Source organism: Castor canadensis, chromosome 13, assembly GCF_047511655.1.
Source record: "Castor canadensis chromosome 13, mCasCan1.hap1v2, whole genome shotgun sequence".
NCBI lineage: Eukaryota > Metazoa > Chordata > Mammalia > Rodentia > Castoridae > Castor > Castor canadensis.
In genome coordinates this window covers 62,268,729-62,287,776 of record NC_133398.1, presented here as the reverse complement: position 1 = coordinate 62,287,776, position 19,048 = coordinate 62,268,729, and the positions used below count along the sequence as shown (strand labels likewise).

The 19,048-nt window shown below is 34.3% G+C and overlaps 1 protein-coding gene and 1 pseudogene across 19 annotated transcripts in view; both read right to left on the bottom strand.

Moving 5' to 3' along the window:
* Positions 1-5,111, bottom strand: part of LOC141415434 (peptidyl-prolyl cis-trans isomerase FKBP2 pseudogene) — a 275,717-nt pseudogene extending 270,606 nt beyond the window's left edge.
* Ptprd (protein tyrosine phosphatase receptor type D) overlaps positions 1-19,048 on the bottom strand; it is a 1,026,094-nt gene that overhangs the window by 807,830 nt on the left and 199,216 nt on the right. For all 19 annotated transcript variants that reach the window (XM_074051871.1, XM_074051878.1, XM_074051881.1 and 16 more), the window contains exon 2: positions 5,051-5,110. The gene's annotated coding sequence lies outside the window, so the exon portion shown is untranslated. The remainder of the gene's footprint in view (positions 1-5,050; positions 5,111-19,048) is intronic.

Genomic DNA, 19,048 nt, shown 5'->3' with positions numbered 1-19,048 from the left:
TTTCCTTCTCTCTCTCTCTCTCTCTTTTCAATTAGTGCTGAATTCAATCCAATACTCAGCAGCTAGGAAGAACTTCCATTCTAGTGGGTGGGGGTCTTTTCTGATGAGTTGGTGTCCATTGTTCTGGATGTTAAGTATTGTAAAGTTCTCTCCTGCTCACCACCATGCAATCTACACTATCCCTATTTCTTTTTAAGATCTGCCTCTCCCACTCATTGTTTTTGCTTAACACTTCATCCCCAGCATCTCCAGTTTCTGGCCTATTGTATGCACTCCACCTGCATGCACTATTTTAGGCAGGTCATAGTTCTACCTTGTTTATCATGTTGTACATGACAAATAAAATTATTTTTAATCTGTTGATTTTTTTTGTGGTGCTAGGATCAAATCCAGGGTCTTGTGCATGCTAGTCAAGCAGTCTACCATTGAGCTACATACACTGCCTTATATGTCATTTAAAAAATGTATTTGATAAAATTACAATGATGCTTCAGAGAATGAAAGATTATACATAAGTAGATATTTTTAGGTATTTAAACCTCTGTAATAGTTAAGTAGATTAGGACTCTTTTAAAATATACTAAGACCAGTTAACTACATGCAAAAAATTTGAAGTATGAAACAGTGAAAATCTTTGGTCACACTGTACAGCTCAAGAAATAAAGCATTACCAATTTGAAAAAAAGTTTGACACCATGTTGTCAGAGCTATTTGCTTTCATTTTGTCTCTATGTAACAGATTCTGTACTCTTGAAGGCAGGTGTCATTTTATTTTCATCATTATATCTGTATCTATGGCAGTGACTGATTAATAAATATTCAATGAATACATAAATATAATGAAAGCACTGTATATATCCATAATTAAAAGGTCCTACCAGATGCCAAATCTGGCAGAATCTGATGTTGGACTTCTTCAAAGCTGTGAGAAATAAGTTTTTATTGCTTATAAGCCAGTCAGTCAAAAGTTTTTCATTATAGCAGGCCAAATAATCTAAGAAAATATGTTTGTAAAATATTATTGTTAGATCTATCTTGTCCATTATAAGAAAAATTGACTTTAAAGTTTTTCTACTTATATAAATTTATAACTCATACTTATCAAATATATGTGAGATGGTTTCTAACAATTCTTATAAATTTAGGACTGAAGATGATACTGTTTTGAGGAGAATGCTGTGTGACCCTATTTTATGACTGTCCTTTATATACATATATATCGATATATATACACATACATACATATATATTATATTTCTCCCGATCAGGCGACTCTCCTCATGCTTAACATAGCCCATCATCAGGCACCCATGACCTTACCCAACTGAGTATTTAAGAAATGAGTCAGATGTTATAAAAAACTCAGATTGGTTAAAATACAAAACTCTAATATAAGTTTTATATATATAAATACAACTTCTCAAATCATTCACTCACAACAACCACAACAAAGTATAAAGTATATATCTTTTTTTTCTTTTGAGGTCTGGTATTGCTATGGCATCCCAGGTTGGACTTGAACTTACTATATAGCCTGGGCTGGCCTTAAACTCTTGAAGCTCCTGCTTCAGTCTACCAATTGCTGGAAATACAGGCATGAGCCACCATGTTCAAGTATATCATCTTCCTCCTCCTCCTCCTGCTTTTTCTTCTTCTTCTTTTGTGACACATGTTCTCACTATGAGACCAAGTGTTGTCTGGGACCACCCTCAGCTTCTTCTTTCTCTCTTTGGTTCCAAGCTACCATGAGGTGAACGGTTCTCCTCCAACACATGCTTCCACCCTGATGCACAGCACAGTTATAGGCCCAAAGCAACAGGGGCAAGCCAACATGGACCAAATCTTAGAAACTTTTTGCCCAAAACACTATTTCTCTTTTTAAGTTGATTATCTCAGTTATTTTGTCACAGTAATAGAAAGCTAACCAACATAATCTCTAACAAGTTGTTAGGTTATACACATTACTATTTCTACATTGAATTGGTAGCAAATCATTGTAATAAGTCTTTCTTTTAAATTCTATGTATATAGTTTGAAAGCTTTTATCACTGCCCTTGAATGAACAAATATAACTCTCTATCTCAAGCAGAAATGCTCAGAGAACATCCATTGAGCTTTTTCCTTCTGGTCATATACTATGCATACACAATTAACCTTCTCTTAATTAGATTAACTTGTCCTTTATCTGGGATTGTTAAATTAATACTGTAATCAAAGATCTCTATTACAGAACTGAATATTTCTCTGCTATGTGTAATTAATTACTTCTGTACTAAAAATAACTGAACTTAGACTGATGTAATACAATTCCTTAGTTAGTAGATCTGGTTTGTGCCTCCAAAATAGTGCTACTCAGAACTTTGTAAACAATTCATAGAATCACATAAAGAAACCTTGGTATTTCTGACTTTATTAATAGATGAAACTCTAAGAATTAACTAAAACTCTAGTAGGCTACTCCTATTTATGTGAAAAAATTTACAGACATTGGCATTGGTCTATATATTAAAACATGTCCAGCACAACATGTAACCAAATGTTATTATTTATAGCAAATTAAATTGTACTTGCCAAAATAAGCAAAGCCCTTGGCTATAGAGTCCACAATGTTATTATGTTCATGCAACATACTTTTGCATTTCCAAATTCAGACATTTTCACAGTTTCTGGCTAGAATTATCTTGATTCAATCATGAAAAGTGACACTGATAATGACACGAAGAAGAAAACTTATGTCACCAAACTGGCTAAACTTGGCCAATGGCCTTACAGCAAAATGTTGTGTACCCTTAATTATATAATAATATATTCTGCACTAACAATAGTTTAAATATCCAATAATATTCTCAAATCAGTCATTGATTAAATGTCCATGGTATCAATGCACTGTTCAATATTATGGGAAAAATTAAAATGAATAAGAAGACAGAGAACCTCTCTTTCAAAAATTTACAATTTCCCTTGGATTTGAATTTTGATGCTACTATTACAAGTGTCATTGGCAAAATATTGAGTTTTGCTAGTTCTCAAGTCCCTCATTCTAACCTGGAGATAAGAGTAAATACAATGTGTACACCATGTGCTTTGGATGTACTGTGCTTATCAAAAATAAAGCTTAACTTATTTAAGGGGTAAGAACTACATTAAACAGGAAAGTTGTCTTTTCTTTGGTTAAAGTAAAAAGTGAAATATTTAATAATGTGTTAGAGTTAGATACCTATAGTCAACATTCAAAATGATGTGTTACATTCACATATCATAAAGGGAAACAAAATAAATTCTAGGCCCTAAAATGACACTAACTAGTGAAATTGTGATCTTAGACAAATGTCAGAAAAGACAGTTTGAGAAATGCTGATCAAATATAATGCCTTAAGTAAAGTAGACTGGATTTCACTCAATTGTTTGACAGCATCTCTTCTGTTATTTTTGTAGACAATATGGAGATGACAGGATTAGAGAGAGCTGGGTAGCTTTTTTAAAGTAGTAGAACAGCCACAAAAAAAGACAATGTGTAAATATTATTTTGAAACATACTTTTGGTCTGGTTGGGAGCTCTGTCTTTGGTAGAAGGGAAAAGTCAGAAGGGTTTGATTAGGAATTCTTGCTCTAACTCATTGGTTGTGAGACCTTGGACTTCCAAACAACTATTTTTTTAAATGAACTCTGCAACATAATATACTCAGAAAATGGGAACTGATTCTGTGCACACTACTGAACCATAAAGCAGAATGATTAGTATCATAAGAGTTATGACAAAGACACTTGGGGGTTCAGAAGAAGAGGCATCAATTTTGACTGAGGGTATCCTAGAGTGCTCTCTGGGAAAGTCAGCTGAATCTTAATACATAGAAGTGAAATAATGAGGGACCAAAGGGGAAACCAGCTGAAGGCCTGAAATAAATGTACACAATTTTTATCTCTCTTCTTTAATTCTCATCTTATTTGACTTCAATAGTAGCTTGACTTCTGAAGGACCTTTTCATACTTTTCCTGTATACAGTTGCTTCCTTTTGTTTAGAGTCATAGGAAATACCAACTCAAAATGAGGTACGCAGTTATGTAGGAGGTAATATGCTTTTCTTTAAGATAATGCAAAATTTTAGCAGATAAGAATATTTGAGCATGCTAAGAACTTTTAAAGCTTATGGTTATAAGGTTTATATTTAGAAAGGCTGATTAAAAGTCATTTAAGTTTATTTTGTAATTTATCACAGGTTTATTACTAGGTAATAGTATTTATATGGTAAGTTAATAGATCAGATGTCTTGGAAAAAGAGCATGGGAGTTGTTTATTTCAAGGAATTACCCTTTTAAGATTAGAAGCACAGTATTAAACTGCAATGTGCGAGAAAATTTTACTTGACAGAGGATTTTTATGAAATGTACTAAGCTAGATGTATTAGAGAAAGGATATGTAAGGTACAAAGCTGTGTTAATAGTGAAAAAAACATTGCAGCATAATGAGAAGTGAATGCATTACATGATAACCTGTTATTGTTTAACAGAGATTAAAGTTTTAAAAATTTACTAATCTATTTGCTAATCTGTTTTCTCACTTTATTCCCTCATTAACAATAAATAGCTTTGTGGCTTTCAGATGAACCAAAATAAAGTGTGTAGGCGAGACCACTGCCGAGGGCTAATAATTTCATAGCAGCAGCAGCTAAACTCAATCAACATTTAAATCTATAGGCATCTGCTGCTCCAGTTCAAAACTTTAACCCGTTGTTAGATTTCCTCAGTATTCATGCCTAACATTGCCCATGATTCAAAAGGAAAAATAAATATTTTACTGATAGATCATTTCCTAGTTGTTCTGTTGTCTTGAGTGTGTTATAATTTTATTTTTAAAATGAAAATTGTCATCTATAGTAAAGAAAAACTTTAATAGTTTATAAAAGTAACATTGGTTGAATAGAATAAAATATCTGAAATGTTTTATTTATCTATCTATCCTAACCAATATTTGTTGTTAACTATGTATGAGGTAATATAGTAGAAATTATGACCCAAGAAAGGAAGGGGTTAGTATGCATTGAGAACTCACCTTGTGAGAGCCACTGTAGGTGTTTTCAGACACAGTTCCTGGCCTCAAAACGTTGAAAACCTAGTTAGAAAGATAGAAAACAAGAATTATTTTGAAAATATTTCAAACTCTAACTTGTGTTGAAGACACCATATTTCTATCATCTTCCTTGTTTGATGGGATTGAGAAAGAGAGGAGGAAAAGTGAGAGAGTTAATGAGAAGCTTGTATCAATTTTATGAAACACAATCTTTAATTGGAATGTGAAGTGCCAAAGCCAATGGGGAAATCTCTTTTGTCCATAAGCTATAAAGCAGTAAATATTGTTTCTTAAAATGTTGAATTGAAACTTTCATATCTAAAATAAAATAGCCAAACTGCTTTCTTGTAGTATGTACTTCATTATGTCCCTGGATTCTTGGTTTGTTGCTTCTTAAAATTATACAGAACCTTTCAAAACATCCATCCTTTCATCCTTATAGAACTGGTGCCCCTAAGTTGTTAAAAGGATCACTTAAACCCTGGTAGCCAGGCAAAGCAAATCATTGTCCTACTCATCCTGGGCTAATCATCATGAAAGAATTCCAATTTTTATTATATTCTATTTACATAAAAGAATTTCATTCTTTATTTCTAAACATCCATACTTCTGAAACACATGAAAGGGCATTTTCATAATTCCGCAGCAGAATTAATTTATAAGATTTAAAATGTATTCTAATGACTCATGTTGGTTTTGCTAGTTTGTTTACAAAATTGCTTCCTTCTGTCTAGAATACTTTCTTACCAACTCTTTCAACATGATCAACTTTAGTCTTCCTTCAGTTCCCAGGGAGGTTGCAATCCTATGCAGAAAGTATTTGATGACATGCTGGCCCTTCTGAGTTCCAGCTAGATGAGTCTCCTGGATGCTTCAACAGCCTGTGCTTCCCTATCACACACGATCACATTACCTGTGTCATGGAAACTGTCCAGCTTTTAATCAGACTGCCTCCCCTTCCTCTTTATCACAGATCCAAACTGCACTTTGCAATTAGGTGTGAGGGTGGTTATTCTTCCCAATGGGCTGCAGTTTTCAAACTGTCTCATATATGATCTTTCATTAGATGATCTCCTATCCACAGATTAACTTCCTGAGGACTAGAAGAGAGATGATGTAAAAACCAGAAGAGCATGGTCCTTCTACCACAGTTTTCAGGCTCATCCTCATTCCACTAACAAGGTCTATTCACATGAGAGTGTCCTGTAGATGATAATCTGATTCGATCCATCAACTCATTCTGTTTAGGAACATCTATTGAACTGGAGTTTTATGCAAATGAGAATTAAATTTCAGTGTTTTAAGTCATTAAAATATTGTGTGTTTATTACAGTACTTAGAATGCCCAGAGTGTGATTGCTGGATTTGTCTGATCTCTCCTATTACCCTGCAATCTATAGGAGTCCCACAGGGACTGTTTCTGTCTTGTTCCAGGTTTTATTTGAGCCCCTGACACAGTAAATGGCACATAATGGCCATCTCTCTACATTTTTTAATAACTTAAGAGTCATATGATAAAATGTACCAAGAAAATTTCATTGGAAATATTTTTCTAAATAGAGATATTCCTTCTGGGGAAATTCAAGGCTTCATTTAGCACAGGCATCAAAATACCTTTGCTAAATGCCTTAAAGGTAAAATCTGATTTTGCTTAAAAGCTCAAAGCAAGTGGAAACATTGAAACACTTTTGCAAAACTGTTTGTAGGCTCCTGTTTGCAGGTTTTTTTGTTAGAGACTGTAAGAGCTGTGCACAGCCTTAGTCGGAAGTAAAAGCCTCTAAGGCTCCTTGCTGCAGTGTGATGATTTGGATTGTCCTTCCAGCCTCCACCGGGGATTTAAACGCCAATGGAGAGAAAATGAAAGGTAATTTTCTTTCCTTTTCAAAACAATAACCAATCACAGAACCCAAGACCTTCTGCTCTTCACATATTACAATGAAATAACTTTTGAAGTTTAGACAAAAATAGAGACATCTGACAAGCACTATTAAGGCGCAGTCAGAATGCCTCCATGTGTTTATTACCACTTCTCTTTCTCCAACCTTGCTCTTACAGACAAAAATACTAGATCCATTCACTCCTTTCAGGCAACTACCTGTTTAGGCCACCTCCTAAAGGTCTCTTCATTAGTCTCACCTATCTGTTTCTTTACCATCAGCCATTTGCTGGTTAAATTTAGTATTGTTTAGAAGAACTTTATTTATTTGTTTATTTATTTTTATTATTCATTTATTTACATGTGCGTACATTATTTGGGTCATTTCTCCCCCCTGCTTCCCTCTCCCCCTCCCCCCCCTCCAAAGACACACTTCCTTTACTTTCAGCCCTATATAGTATGGAAAATATAAAAAAGGTGGTCAGATCTCTTTGCTTCTTTTCTAAGGTATGAAAAGGAAGCTGAAGGACCAAACATGAGCTTTTATTTTTTAAAAACTTACACATGTGTGCATATACATTTTTAATTGTCACATGGTATTTGTGCATGCTTATGGGGAATAGTTTGGCATTTAATAAATGTATATAACATACAATGATCAAAGTAATTAATATATTTATCACCTCAGATGCATATCATTGCTCTGAGTTGGGTACATTCAAAAATCCTCCTAATTTGAAATACTCAATTATTGTCAATCATAGTTGCCCTAATGTGCTATGGTACATTAGAAATTATTCTCCTTATGTAATTGCACCCTGGACCTATTAGCCATCCTCTCTCCATTCCTCCCTCTCTGCCACCTTTTTGACTTGAAATAGAAAATCCTCAAACTCTACTCCACAACTTATATTATTGCTTAATGACAGATTTAGACTAGATTTTATGGTAGTTTTAATAATTTTTTAGCTCACTTATATCAAGATTAATATGTAAATTACCTTGGTGAACCATTTCTCTTTTTACTGTCAGGTAAATACATGTTGGATTTGTTAGTTGAATCCATTTCTTATGAGTTTTCATAGACACATAGGACAGTTATTCTTCTGAGGCCATCATAAACATATATTTCTTGTTTTTTTATTTTTAAATGACACATAACAATTACACAAATTTATGGAGTACAGTGTGAAAATTCAATATATGTAAACAATGCATAATGATCAAATTAGAGTAACTAGTATTTCCATCTCTCTAAATATTTTTATGGGTTGGAAAAACTTGAACTCCCCACTTCTAGTTCTTTATAAAATATATACTAAATTATTTTAAACTATAGTCATCTTACTGTGCTATAGAATTTATTCCATTTATCAAATTGTATTTTGGCACATGTTATCTGTGATGGTTAATCTTGATTGGGTTGAGAAGCACCTAAGAGATTAGTAAAGTACACCTTTGGGTGTGTCTGTAAGGGGGAAAGACCTGTCCTGAATGTGGATGGCACCTTTTCATAGGATGGTGATCTGGGGATGGCATAACAGAATCATTATGCACAGACATTCTCTCTGTTTTCTGGCCTCCATGAAGTGAACAGTCTTTACTATATGCTCCTATCATCATGATGTTCTGCCTCACTTCAGACCCTGATACATTTGGCCAAAGACCATGGACTACAATCTCTGACACTGTGAGCCAAAATAAATAAGTTCTTTCCTTGCATTCAGTTTTCTAAGGTATTGGTCACAATGAACATAAAATCAGCTAACAAATTATTCAATGTTTCATTATTCCCCTTCTACCCTTACTGACCTCTATTCTTCTCCCTTCTATGGGATCAACTTTTGAAAAAGCTACCTTCCTTTTTAAAGTGCAAACATTAGTCTAATATCTTGTTCACCTCATAGAGGAGGCAACCAAAAGTATTTTATGCCTGCCAAAATTTTTTTAAAATATAATCATTTTTATTGCTTAATATTCAGGTCAAATGAGCTTTCTTTTTAAAAAAATGTTTTTATTAGTTTACAATAGTTGTACAGGAGGTTGTGTTGTTACATTTCCACATATGTATATAATGTACTCCATTTTGGTTCATCCCCTCCATTGTTCTCCCTCTTCCTCCTCCCCCTTCTTAAAATGACTTTGACAGGTTTCACTGTTCCATATTCAAATAAGCTTTCTATTGTGAACAAAATGACAAATTATTAAGAAGTCACAATTTTGTTTTTTTTTCCTTGAAACTCAGAAAAAAAAGGACAATAAATTTTCATAAGCAGGAAGAAAATGATTTTTCAGCAATTGAACTAGCCCAAGTAGGCAGACTACTGTTCATAGAATGTGCCCAATGTGAAGAGAGACTGAAACAAAAGAGAAGAGGATCGTTTTAATGGTAAGGGTTCACTCATTTCTCTGCTTGTTGCCAAATAAGTTCTGACTGGTAATGTGGCTACAAAAACTAAGACTAAAGTGAATAGCCTTCAAGGGACGATAAGCCCATACAGGGTTATCGTTTTCCCAGATGTATTTTATAGCATTCCCACATGTGTGCATAGAATATATTGAATCTTTCCTTTTACTTTGGTCATTAGCTCTGTTTCCCTAGACCCTACAGAAATAACAAATGTCTGAGAAAGTCTTTCATAAGAAGTCTTTCAGAAGAACATGGTCTTTTTTTTTATTGTTTCATTATTCATATGTGCATATAAGGCTTGGATCATTTCTCCCCCCTGCTCCCACCCCCTCCCTTACCACCCACTCCGCCCTCTCCCTCTCTCCCCCACCCCCTCAATACCCAGAAAAAACTATTTTGCCCTTATCTCTAATTTTGTTGAAGAGAGAGTATAAGCAATAACAGGAAGGAACAAGGGTTTTTGCTGGTTGAGATAAGGATAGCTATACAGAGAGTTTGACTCACATTAATTTCCTGTGTGTGTATGTTAACTTCTAGGTTAATTCTTTTTGATCTAACCTTTTCTCTAGTTCCTGGTCCCCTTTTCCTATTGGCCTCAGTTGCTTTTAAGGTATCTGCTTTAGCTTCTCTGCGTTAAGGGCAACAAATGCTAGCTAATTTTTTAGGTGTCTTACCTACCCTCACCCCTCCCTTGTGTGCTCTCGCTTTTATCATGTGCTCAAAGTCCAATCCCCTTGTTGTGTTTGCCCTTGATCTAATGTCCACATATGAGGGAGAACATACGATTTTTGGTCTTTTGGGCCAGGCTAATCTCACTCAGAATGATGTTCTCCTATTCCATCCATTTACCAGCGAATGATAACATTTCGTTCTTCTTCATGGCTGCATAAAATTCCATTGTGTAAAGATACCACATTTTCTTAATCCATTCATCAGTGGTGGGGCATCTTGGCTGTTTCCATAACTTGGCTATTGTGAATAGTGCCGCAATAAACATGGGTGTGCAGGTGCCTCTGGAGTAACCTGTGTCACAGTCTTTTGGGTATATCCCCAAGAGTGGTATTGCTGGATCAAATGGTAGATCGATGTCCAGCTTTTTAAGTAGCCTCCAATTTTTTTTCCAGAGTGGTTGTGCATTCCCATCAACAGTGTAAGAGGGTTCCTTTTTCCCCGCATCCTCGCCAACACCCGTTGTTGGTGGTGTTGCTGATGATGGCTATTCTAACAGGGGTGAGGTGGAATCTTAGTGTGGTTTTAATTTGCATTTCCTTTATTGCTAGAGATGGTGAGCATTTTTTCATGTGTTTTTTGGCCATTTGAATTTTGTCTTTTGAGAAAGTTCTGTTTAGTTCACTTACCCATTTCTTTATTGGTTCATTAGTTTTGGGAGAATTTAGTTTCTTAAGTTCCCTATATATTCTGGTTATCAGTCCTTTGTCTGATGTATAGTTGGCAAATATTTTCTCCCACTCTGTGGGTGTTCTCTTCAGTTTAGAGACCATTTCTTTTGATGAACAGAAGCTTTTTAGTTTTATGAGGTCCCATTTATCTATACTATCTCTTAGTTGCTGTGCTGCTGGGGTTCCATTGAGAAAGTTCTTACCTATACCTACTAAGTCCAGAGTATTTCCTACTCCTTCCTGTATTGACTTTAGAGTTTGTGGTCTGATATTAAGATCCTTGATCCATTTTGAGTTAATATTGATATAGGGTAATATGCATGGATCTAGTTTCAGTTTTTTGCAGACTGCTAACTAGTTTTCCCAGCAGTTTTTGTTGAAGAGGCTGCTATTTATCCATCATATATTTTTAGCTCCTTTGTCAAAGATAAGTTGCTTATAGTTGTGTGGCTTCATATCTGGGTCCTCTATTCTGTTCCACTGGTCTTCATGTCTGTTTTTGTGCCAGTGAACATGGTCTTTTTTAAAAAAGTAGAGTTAGAGTCAAATAATTTGTATTTTATAGTGTGATATTAAACATGTTGGATTTGCTCAATATAATTTTTTTCTTTGCTATGTATCTTCCATTATACCCTGAAAATTCTAAGTTTTATTAATGATTTATGACTTCTTTATATGAAATATAATAATTAAAATACTAAACATCTGAAAAAAGGTATTTCAATATAAGTGCTAACATTTATTTCTGAGCTATAGTATGAGGCTTTTCACGCTTCTATTTTACATTAGAAAAAAAATGTTTATTTCCTGTGAGGTTTATTTCTAAATAAACTTTTCTTGTCATTTTTGCAAAATGCTTAACATAAACAACTTAAAAGAAGGAAAGATTTATTTTGTTCACAGTTTCAAGGGTTCTAGTTCATTATGGTGAGGAGGGTGTGACAGAATAGATCATGATGGACAGGAAGAAGAGTGGAGCAAAAATAGGACGTGACCAGGGCAAGATACAGCCCCCAATAACATGCCCTCCAACTTACTTCCTTCAAGCAGGCCCCATCTTTCACAGTTCTAGCAAATCCCAATAGTCCATCCAATTTTTTAATACACTAGTGGGTTAAACCATTCATTAGGACAGAGCCCTCATGGTTTAATTAATGAGGAAATGCCCTTACAGACATATCCAGAGATTTTACTAATCTACTAGGTGATTCTCAATCAAATCAAGTTGACAATCCAGGCTGAGTGCCAGTGGCTCACACCTGTAATCCTAGCTACTCAGGAGGCAGAGATCAGGGCAAATAGTTCTGTGAGATCCTATCTCGAAAAACCCTTCACAAAAATAGGGCTGGTAGAGTGGCTCAAGGTGAAGGTCCTGAGTGCAAGCAACATACACACACAAAAAAAGTTGACAACTAAGATTAACAACACAACTGTTAACCATATTTTAAAGAATCAAAAAAAGAAAAAAAAAGTCTGCTTGATGATCAAACTAGCATGTAATTTTAAAATGCATTCTACATTAGTACAGGCAACTATGACCTTTTAAAGTAGTTTAAAAGTACATATGAAAGAAATTTCTTTAGAAAGCTTTTGTTCTCTTTTAGTTAGAATTTTTTGCACATATTTTTGTTAGTCATTATTCTCAGATTTTAATTGATTTAAGTGTGAAGATAACCCCTTTCATTACCTTAAACATTAGGTAGGCAAACTTCCAGGAAAAAAAAAACCAACAAAAAACTCCTAAAGGTACATATCTTGCAAAATTGTCAAGTCCCTATTTCATGTGCAGATTTCTTTTTCTTTCTTTCTCTCTCTTTCTTGCTCTCTCTCTTTCTTTCTTTCCTTCCTCCCTTCTCTCCCTCTCTCTCACCTGCTTTCCTTGTTTCAATGTCATTCTTTATTCCCTTATAGCTTTCTTCTAAAATACAATGAGTGATTTGGAAGTTTGTTAACAAGAACAACAAATACTGCCTTACCCCTTATTGAACCTAAATTATTTAATACTAACACATCTTTATCATGAATTTCAAACTTGGAAAAAATATTCAACAATGCTGAAACTTACTAGAGTATAACATTTTCATAATCTACATAGCAGGACATATAAATAAGCAAGACTTCTTGGAAGTCTGAGTCCATTTATCCCAAGAAAATTGAAAGGGAATACTTAATTTTTTTAAGGTATAGTGCATTTATAGAATAGTGCATACATAATGAATGACACAAAATTAAACACTAGGGTAAACAACACTCAGGACAGGAAATGGGAACACATCTAGGACTGCAGACTTCATTTTCCCTTCCAGTCACATTTCTCCCTTTTCAAAAAAGGCAAAAAAAAAAAATCACTCTCTCAATGTCTAACTCTCTAGTTTACAGCTGCCATGAACATTGTATAAATTCAATCAGAGGTTATATTTCTGTCTGGCATCTTAACATTATGGTTGATCACATTCATGTTACAATTTGACAAATATGATCTGAATACATCACACTTTATGTGGATATCTATTGTTGATAAACATTGGGTCATTTCCAGTTTAAAGCAATTAAAATTAATACTACAATAAACATCCTTTTAGGTTTTTCTTGGTAAACATGTTGTATATATCAAGGAGTGGAATTGTTGGATGGATCATCATGTATGCTTATGTTCAACTTTAATGGATAATGGTGAACTGTGTTCTAATGTGGTTATAGCAGTTATGATCCTCTGCAATAATATGAGTATTCTTGTTGTATAACACCTTTGCCAATACTGGGTAGACATATTTGCTTTGAAAGTATAGTTTAGGCTAGTGCTAGAGAAGAGACGAAATGAAATCTTGGATGGGTAAAGAAAGGACTCCTGACCTTGGCTATTCTTAGCTGACTAGTTGGAGGCTAACCATTTTGCTGTGAGTAGTGAAGACTTGAATGTCACTACTAAGAATTTTCCTCTGGAAGTAGGAAGATCCATGAAGCAGTGAGGAGTACAATGAAGAAAGAGAGCAACAGTGTGTTAAATTATGAGAATACAAATTAACTTGGCCACAGAATTTCAGAGTAAATAAATTGTGTGTGTGTGAATGTATGTCTATATGTGTGTTAGAGTGTTTTTACAAGCAAATAACAACAAACAAGAGTCTCGTTACAAATGAAAGTCATGAGAAAATTCCAGAATGGTAGATTAAAGATGATAAAGGCACAAATGTATGATTTTTGCCATGAAGTATTATTTCATATCATTCTACATTAAACTTCATCTTATTCTTCATTTGTGATTAATTTTGAACATATTTTTTTTCAGAAGTGAAGGGAATACAATTCTACTATTTTTGTATATGAGGAATTTCCCACAGGTGTTTACTAAAGTGTTTTACTATGTGTTTTATGTGCTAAATATTTTGCAATTATCATACAGAAAGTCTTTTGGAAAGGTATCTTCTGGAGTCAGAAAAAAATCACAGAATTCTATAGTTGGGAGAGATTTTGGATAAACCTCATTTAACAGATGAGGAAGTCAAGGTGCACAGACGCTCAGTTTCCTGATCAGAAGAATATAGGCCTTTTGATTCAGAAGATGCTTATTATGAGGAATTAATACAGAAACCTTAAAGCAACAGAGGTTAACATGAGAAGAGAAACAGGAACCAGTGTAAAGATCAGTTAGAAATGAATCAACATTGGTTGTAACACATGTGTGCACGAAAACAATGCTAGAAGTATTTCTGTATAGCTATCCTTAACTGAACTAGCAAAAACACTTTGTCTTCCTTATTATGCTTATGTTTTTTCTTCAACAAAATTAGAGATAAGGGCAGAACAGGTGCTGCCTGGAACTGAGGGAGGGAAGGGGGGAGAGGGTAGGAGAGGCATCAGAGGGGAGAAATGACCCAATGTGTGCACATGTGAATAAATGAATAATTTAAAAAAATTTTTACTAAAGAATGAGAAATATTCCTTTTTACTTTCTTTAATCTTGCCTATTCCTTCACATTTATCTGAACACATTAGGAACTAACTTTTTTCCCCCTCTCTGGTCCCTTCTCTCTTGTAGTCTCTTAGATGATTTTAGATGTCTTGATTGTTTATAATGACATGTTTTGTAATTGTCTCTGTACTTATTTCTCCACTTACTATATAGAGAAGCCAGAAAATAGGTATTATCTTTTTCTCTGCCTTTTGTCCTTAGAATTTTGCATAAGCATAGAATACAATAATAAATGATAAATGCTTGCAGAATGAAAATATGGCTATTTCAAAAAATTTATAAAAAATGTTCAACATCATTAGCCATTTTGGAAGTGCAAATTACAACCACAATGAGATATCATTTCATACCAGTTAGAATGGTTATCATCAAAAACGTGAAAAATAACAAATGCTGGAGAGAATGTGGAGAAAGGGACTCTTATACTGCTGGTGGGAAGGTAAATTAGTAGTTCAGCTACTATGGAGAACAGCTAGGAGGTTCACATGATTCAGCCAGTCCACTTCTGGCTATATATCCAAAGAAATTGATTTCAGCATAAGAAAGAGACCCCTGCATATCCACATTTGTTGCTGCACCATTCACAATAGCTCAGATGTAGAGTCAAGCTAGATCCCCATCAATGAATGAATGGATAAAAAGGACGTTATATATATAATAGAATATTACTCAGTCATAAGAGTGAATGAAATCCTGCCATCTGCAGTGAAATAGATGGAAATCAAGGACATTATGTTAAGTGAAGAAGTCACATAAAAAAAAAAACAAATGCTTCATTTTCTCACTCCCATATGGATACTAAAAAACATAAAATTGATCTGGATGTACAAGAGTAATTATTAGAGGCTAGAAATGGTAGTGAGGTGTGGCTAACAGGAGACTGGATAATAGGTTCCAAAAAATAAAACTAGTAACTTTTAGTTTTCTGTAACACAAAGAAGTGACTATTTGACAAAATAACCTATTATATATTTTGTGAATACTAGAAGAGAGGAGCTTGAAGACTAAGTAATTATAAGAAGATTGAAATGTTAGTTATCCTGAGTTAATCAATACATGAAATATACATGTGTTGAAATACATGCAAAAGGTCACATTATTTGTACTTCACATATATGCATAATTATTATGCATTAATTTAAAACATTTAAATAAATGAAATTTTAACTACCCTGATTTGCTTACTACAAACTATATACGTGTATCAAGTTATCACACAGACTCCATAAATTTGTACAATTATAATAATTAATAAAATTGAAAAATCTGGATTGATAAATTTAGGTAGACATAAAATATATGACTTTATCATTTATATTAATCTTTTTTCTGTGCATTGTTCTTTTCTTTCCATGAAACAAGAGGTAGGAGTGAACTTCTGCCTTTGAGACTAGTGAGCTGAGCAGAAGTCATATTTTGTGTCATTTCTGTGTAGAAGTCTTTAATAGCCAGTGGTGAATTTACTCACTGAGTGAGGACCAAAACGAAGAGAATCCTTAGCCAAACCCTCATGGTCATGCAGTGTGATCAAGATATAGAAATTTATTGTTTTAAATAACCAAGATTTTACGATGCTACTGCCTTATAAATGAAAATATATTGACTGGTTGTAGTGGGATGAGACTCTGGATACTGTGGGAGAGGTTGAGGGTACTTTGCATGTGGGAAAGACATGAGTCATTATTGACCAGAGGGCAGGCTTGGTCTTCTAAAATGGATCCCAAAGATTTCTATCTCTTGGCATTCATGCAATTTCACAATTTTCTTGGAATTTGGACTGGGACCTAGTGACTTGCTTATTACAAAAAATAATGCTCTTATTCACTCCTAGTGGGAATATAAACTAGTCTAGTTATATGGAAATCAATATGGCAGTTTCTCAAAAAGTAAAAATAGAACTCCTAAATGATATAGCCATACCACTCTAATAAAAGTAAACTAACTATAGAGATGCTATATACCTATTTTTATTGCACCACTATTCACAATAGCCAAATTATAGAATCAGCAATTGGCTCCCATTAATGGATGAATGGATAAAAAATGTAGTATATCTACACAATGGAGTTTTATTCAGCCATTAAGAAGAATGAAATTACATCTTTTGCTAGAAAAATGTATGGAACTAGAGATCCTCATGTTAAGGAAAATAATCGAGTCTCACAAAGATTCATATTGCATTTTTCTATTATTTATAGAAGGTAATGGAAAACAAAACAAAACACCCAAGATCATGAAATTGGGAGTACTTGGGGTGTGGAAGGGGAAGGGAAAAGGGGTAGTGAGGGGAGGAATAAGAAAGAGTATTAGAGGGGTCAAATATGATCAAAGTACATTATTTTCATGTATGGAAATGTCATGCTATGTACAATTTAACATATGCCAATTAAAAGTTTAAGATAATGCTGTAAAAGTGATTGCATATTGGTTGTGAGATTAAATTATAAAAAGACTGAGACATTTTTTCTTACTCTTTCTTAGTTTCTCCCTTAGATCCTTTGCTTTAGGGGGGAGGCCAGTTGCCATGTGGTAAGTGCCCATATAGAAAGCTTCACATGTCAAGAGATTAATTTCTGCAGTTTATGTAAGATAGTATTAATGTAAGATAGTATTAATGAGCCCTGAGAAAATCCATGTTAGTAAACTAAACACTGAATCCACTTCCATTTGATATTCCTCCTTGAAATGATCCCAGTCCTGGCTGGTACCTGATTGTAGTCTCTTGAGAGAGATTTTGAACCACAAACACACAGCTAAACTACCTCCATTTGTGATTGACAGAAACTGTAAGCTAATAAAAGTTTGTTGATTCAACCTTCTAAATTTTGGGCTAATTTCTTACAAGGTAATGGATAACTAATATATTTGTGATCACTTCCCCTAAGTATATTGCACCATTAGAGCACATACATTTAACACTGTGTCAAAGATGTTTGAAAGCAGAAAGCAGTGTCTTAGCTTTTAGATACTGCAGCATTATAATATGCACTTTTTCAGTGAACGTATGAACCCAAAGCCACATAAGAATCATACTTTAGTTCCTTGGATCAGTTAATTATTTATAGAATGTAGAGGTGATGCAAGGATTTTTCAATACAAATAAGATACAATTAAACATATAAGAGTGGGTATTTTCAATCTCTTTGATATTTTGCTGATAAGAAAAAATTTGATTTGCCCATTAGACTGTTTTCAGTTGTCCACAATATAAGCCAACTTCTACTTAAATATCTTACCCAATTCTAGTACTGCTTATGCAAAATTATCAAAATGTGATCAAAGGAGTGTAGAGACAGTATGTGATTGGGACTTTCAGGCTATTCAGAATCATTTGAATCTAAAAATGAGGGCATGACACCTACACTTTTACAACTTTTACACAGTCCAGGAATCCAGGACAGTGTCTTCTCAGTAAATCAGACAGTTAGTGTCAAATTTTATATAGCTAAGATGAACAAATGCTGCAAGAAAAAAATTATAGAGTATTTGGAGAAAGCAAGAGGACAAAAAAATAAACTCAGGAGCTGAAAATCTTGTGCTAGCTACCTTGGTACAATACAGTAATACTTAAGCCCCTAAAGAGAGAGACTGCTTAAGTGATAGGCTAATGAGAGATCGGAAGACAGGCACCTCAGTTATTAAAAGGTTTTTCATAGGTGAGTACGATTGTTTTCATATGTTTGAAGTTAACCCTGCTTCAATCCCACCAGGAATTCCTAATGAATACTGCATTTTCTGTGGTAGCCACAATTCATAATTTCCCTTTATTCTTGTTTGTTACTCTAAAATATTCTATCTCAGGGGGCTTGGATTAAGATGAAGAGACAAACAAAACAAATAGAGAGTCCATTAAATGTCTGCCTGAAACCAGAGAGCCACTACTTAATATGAAAGGCTGCTCAAAACCAATAATGAAATAATCATCCATTTTCCGCAACTGATAAGAAAATGAAGGCTAGATGTAGATTTGAGGGAACTAATTTGCACTGGAGGAGGGAAGAAGAGAAACTACAGAAAATCAACTGTTAATAAATATCAGAGACCGCAGAGAAGTCACAAGATAAGCACTGCATATGCTCCTCCAGCTAGAAAATGCCAATCATTTCTCTGAGAAGAGATGCTGATAAGGCCCGCTCCTCCCCAGCACGCAATCATTTTGCATTTTATATTATTTGAAAAGAGCTTGATTATTTTCTTTTGAATGAAACCAGATTGATTCACATTTACCTGTCAACAGAATGTTCCATTCCTCTGTTTTGCCTGTCTATTTAAAGGCATATGACCTGACTACAAAATTCCATATACAAACCTTTGGTTAGAT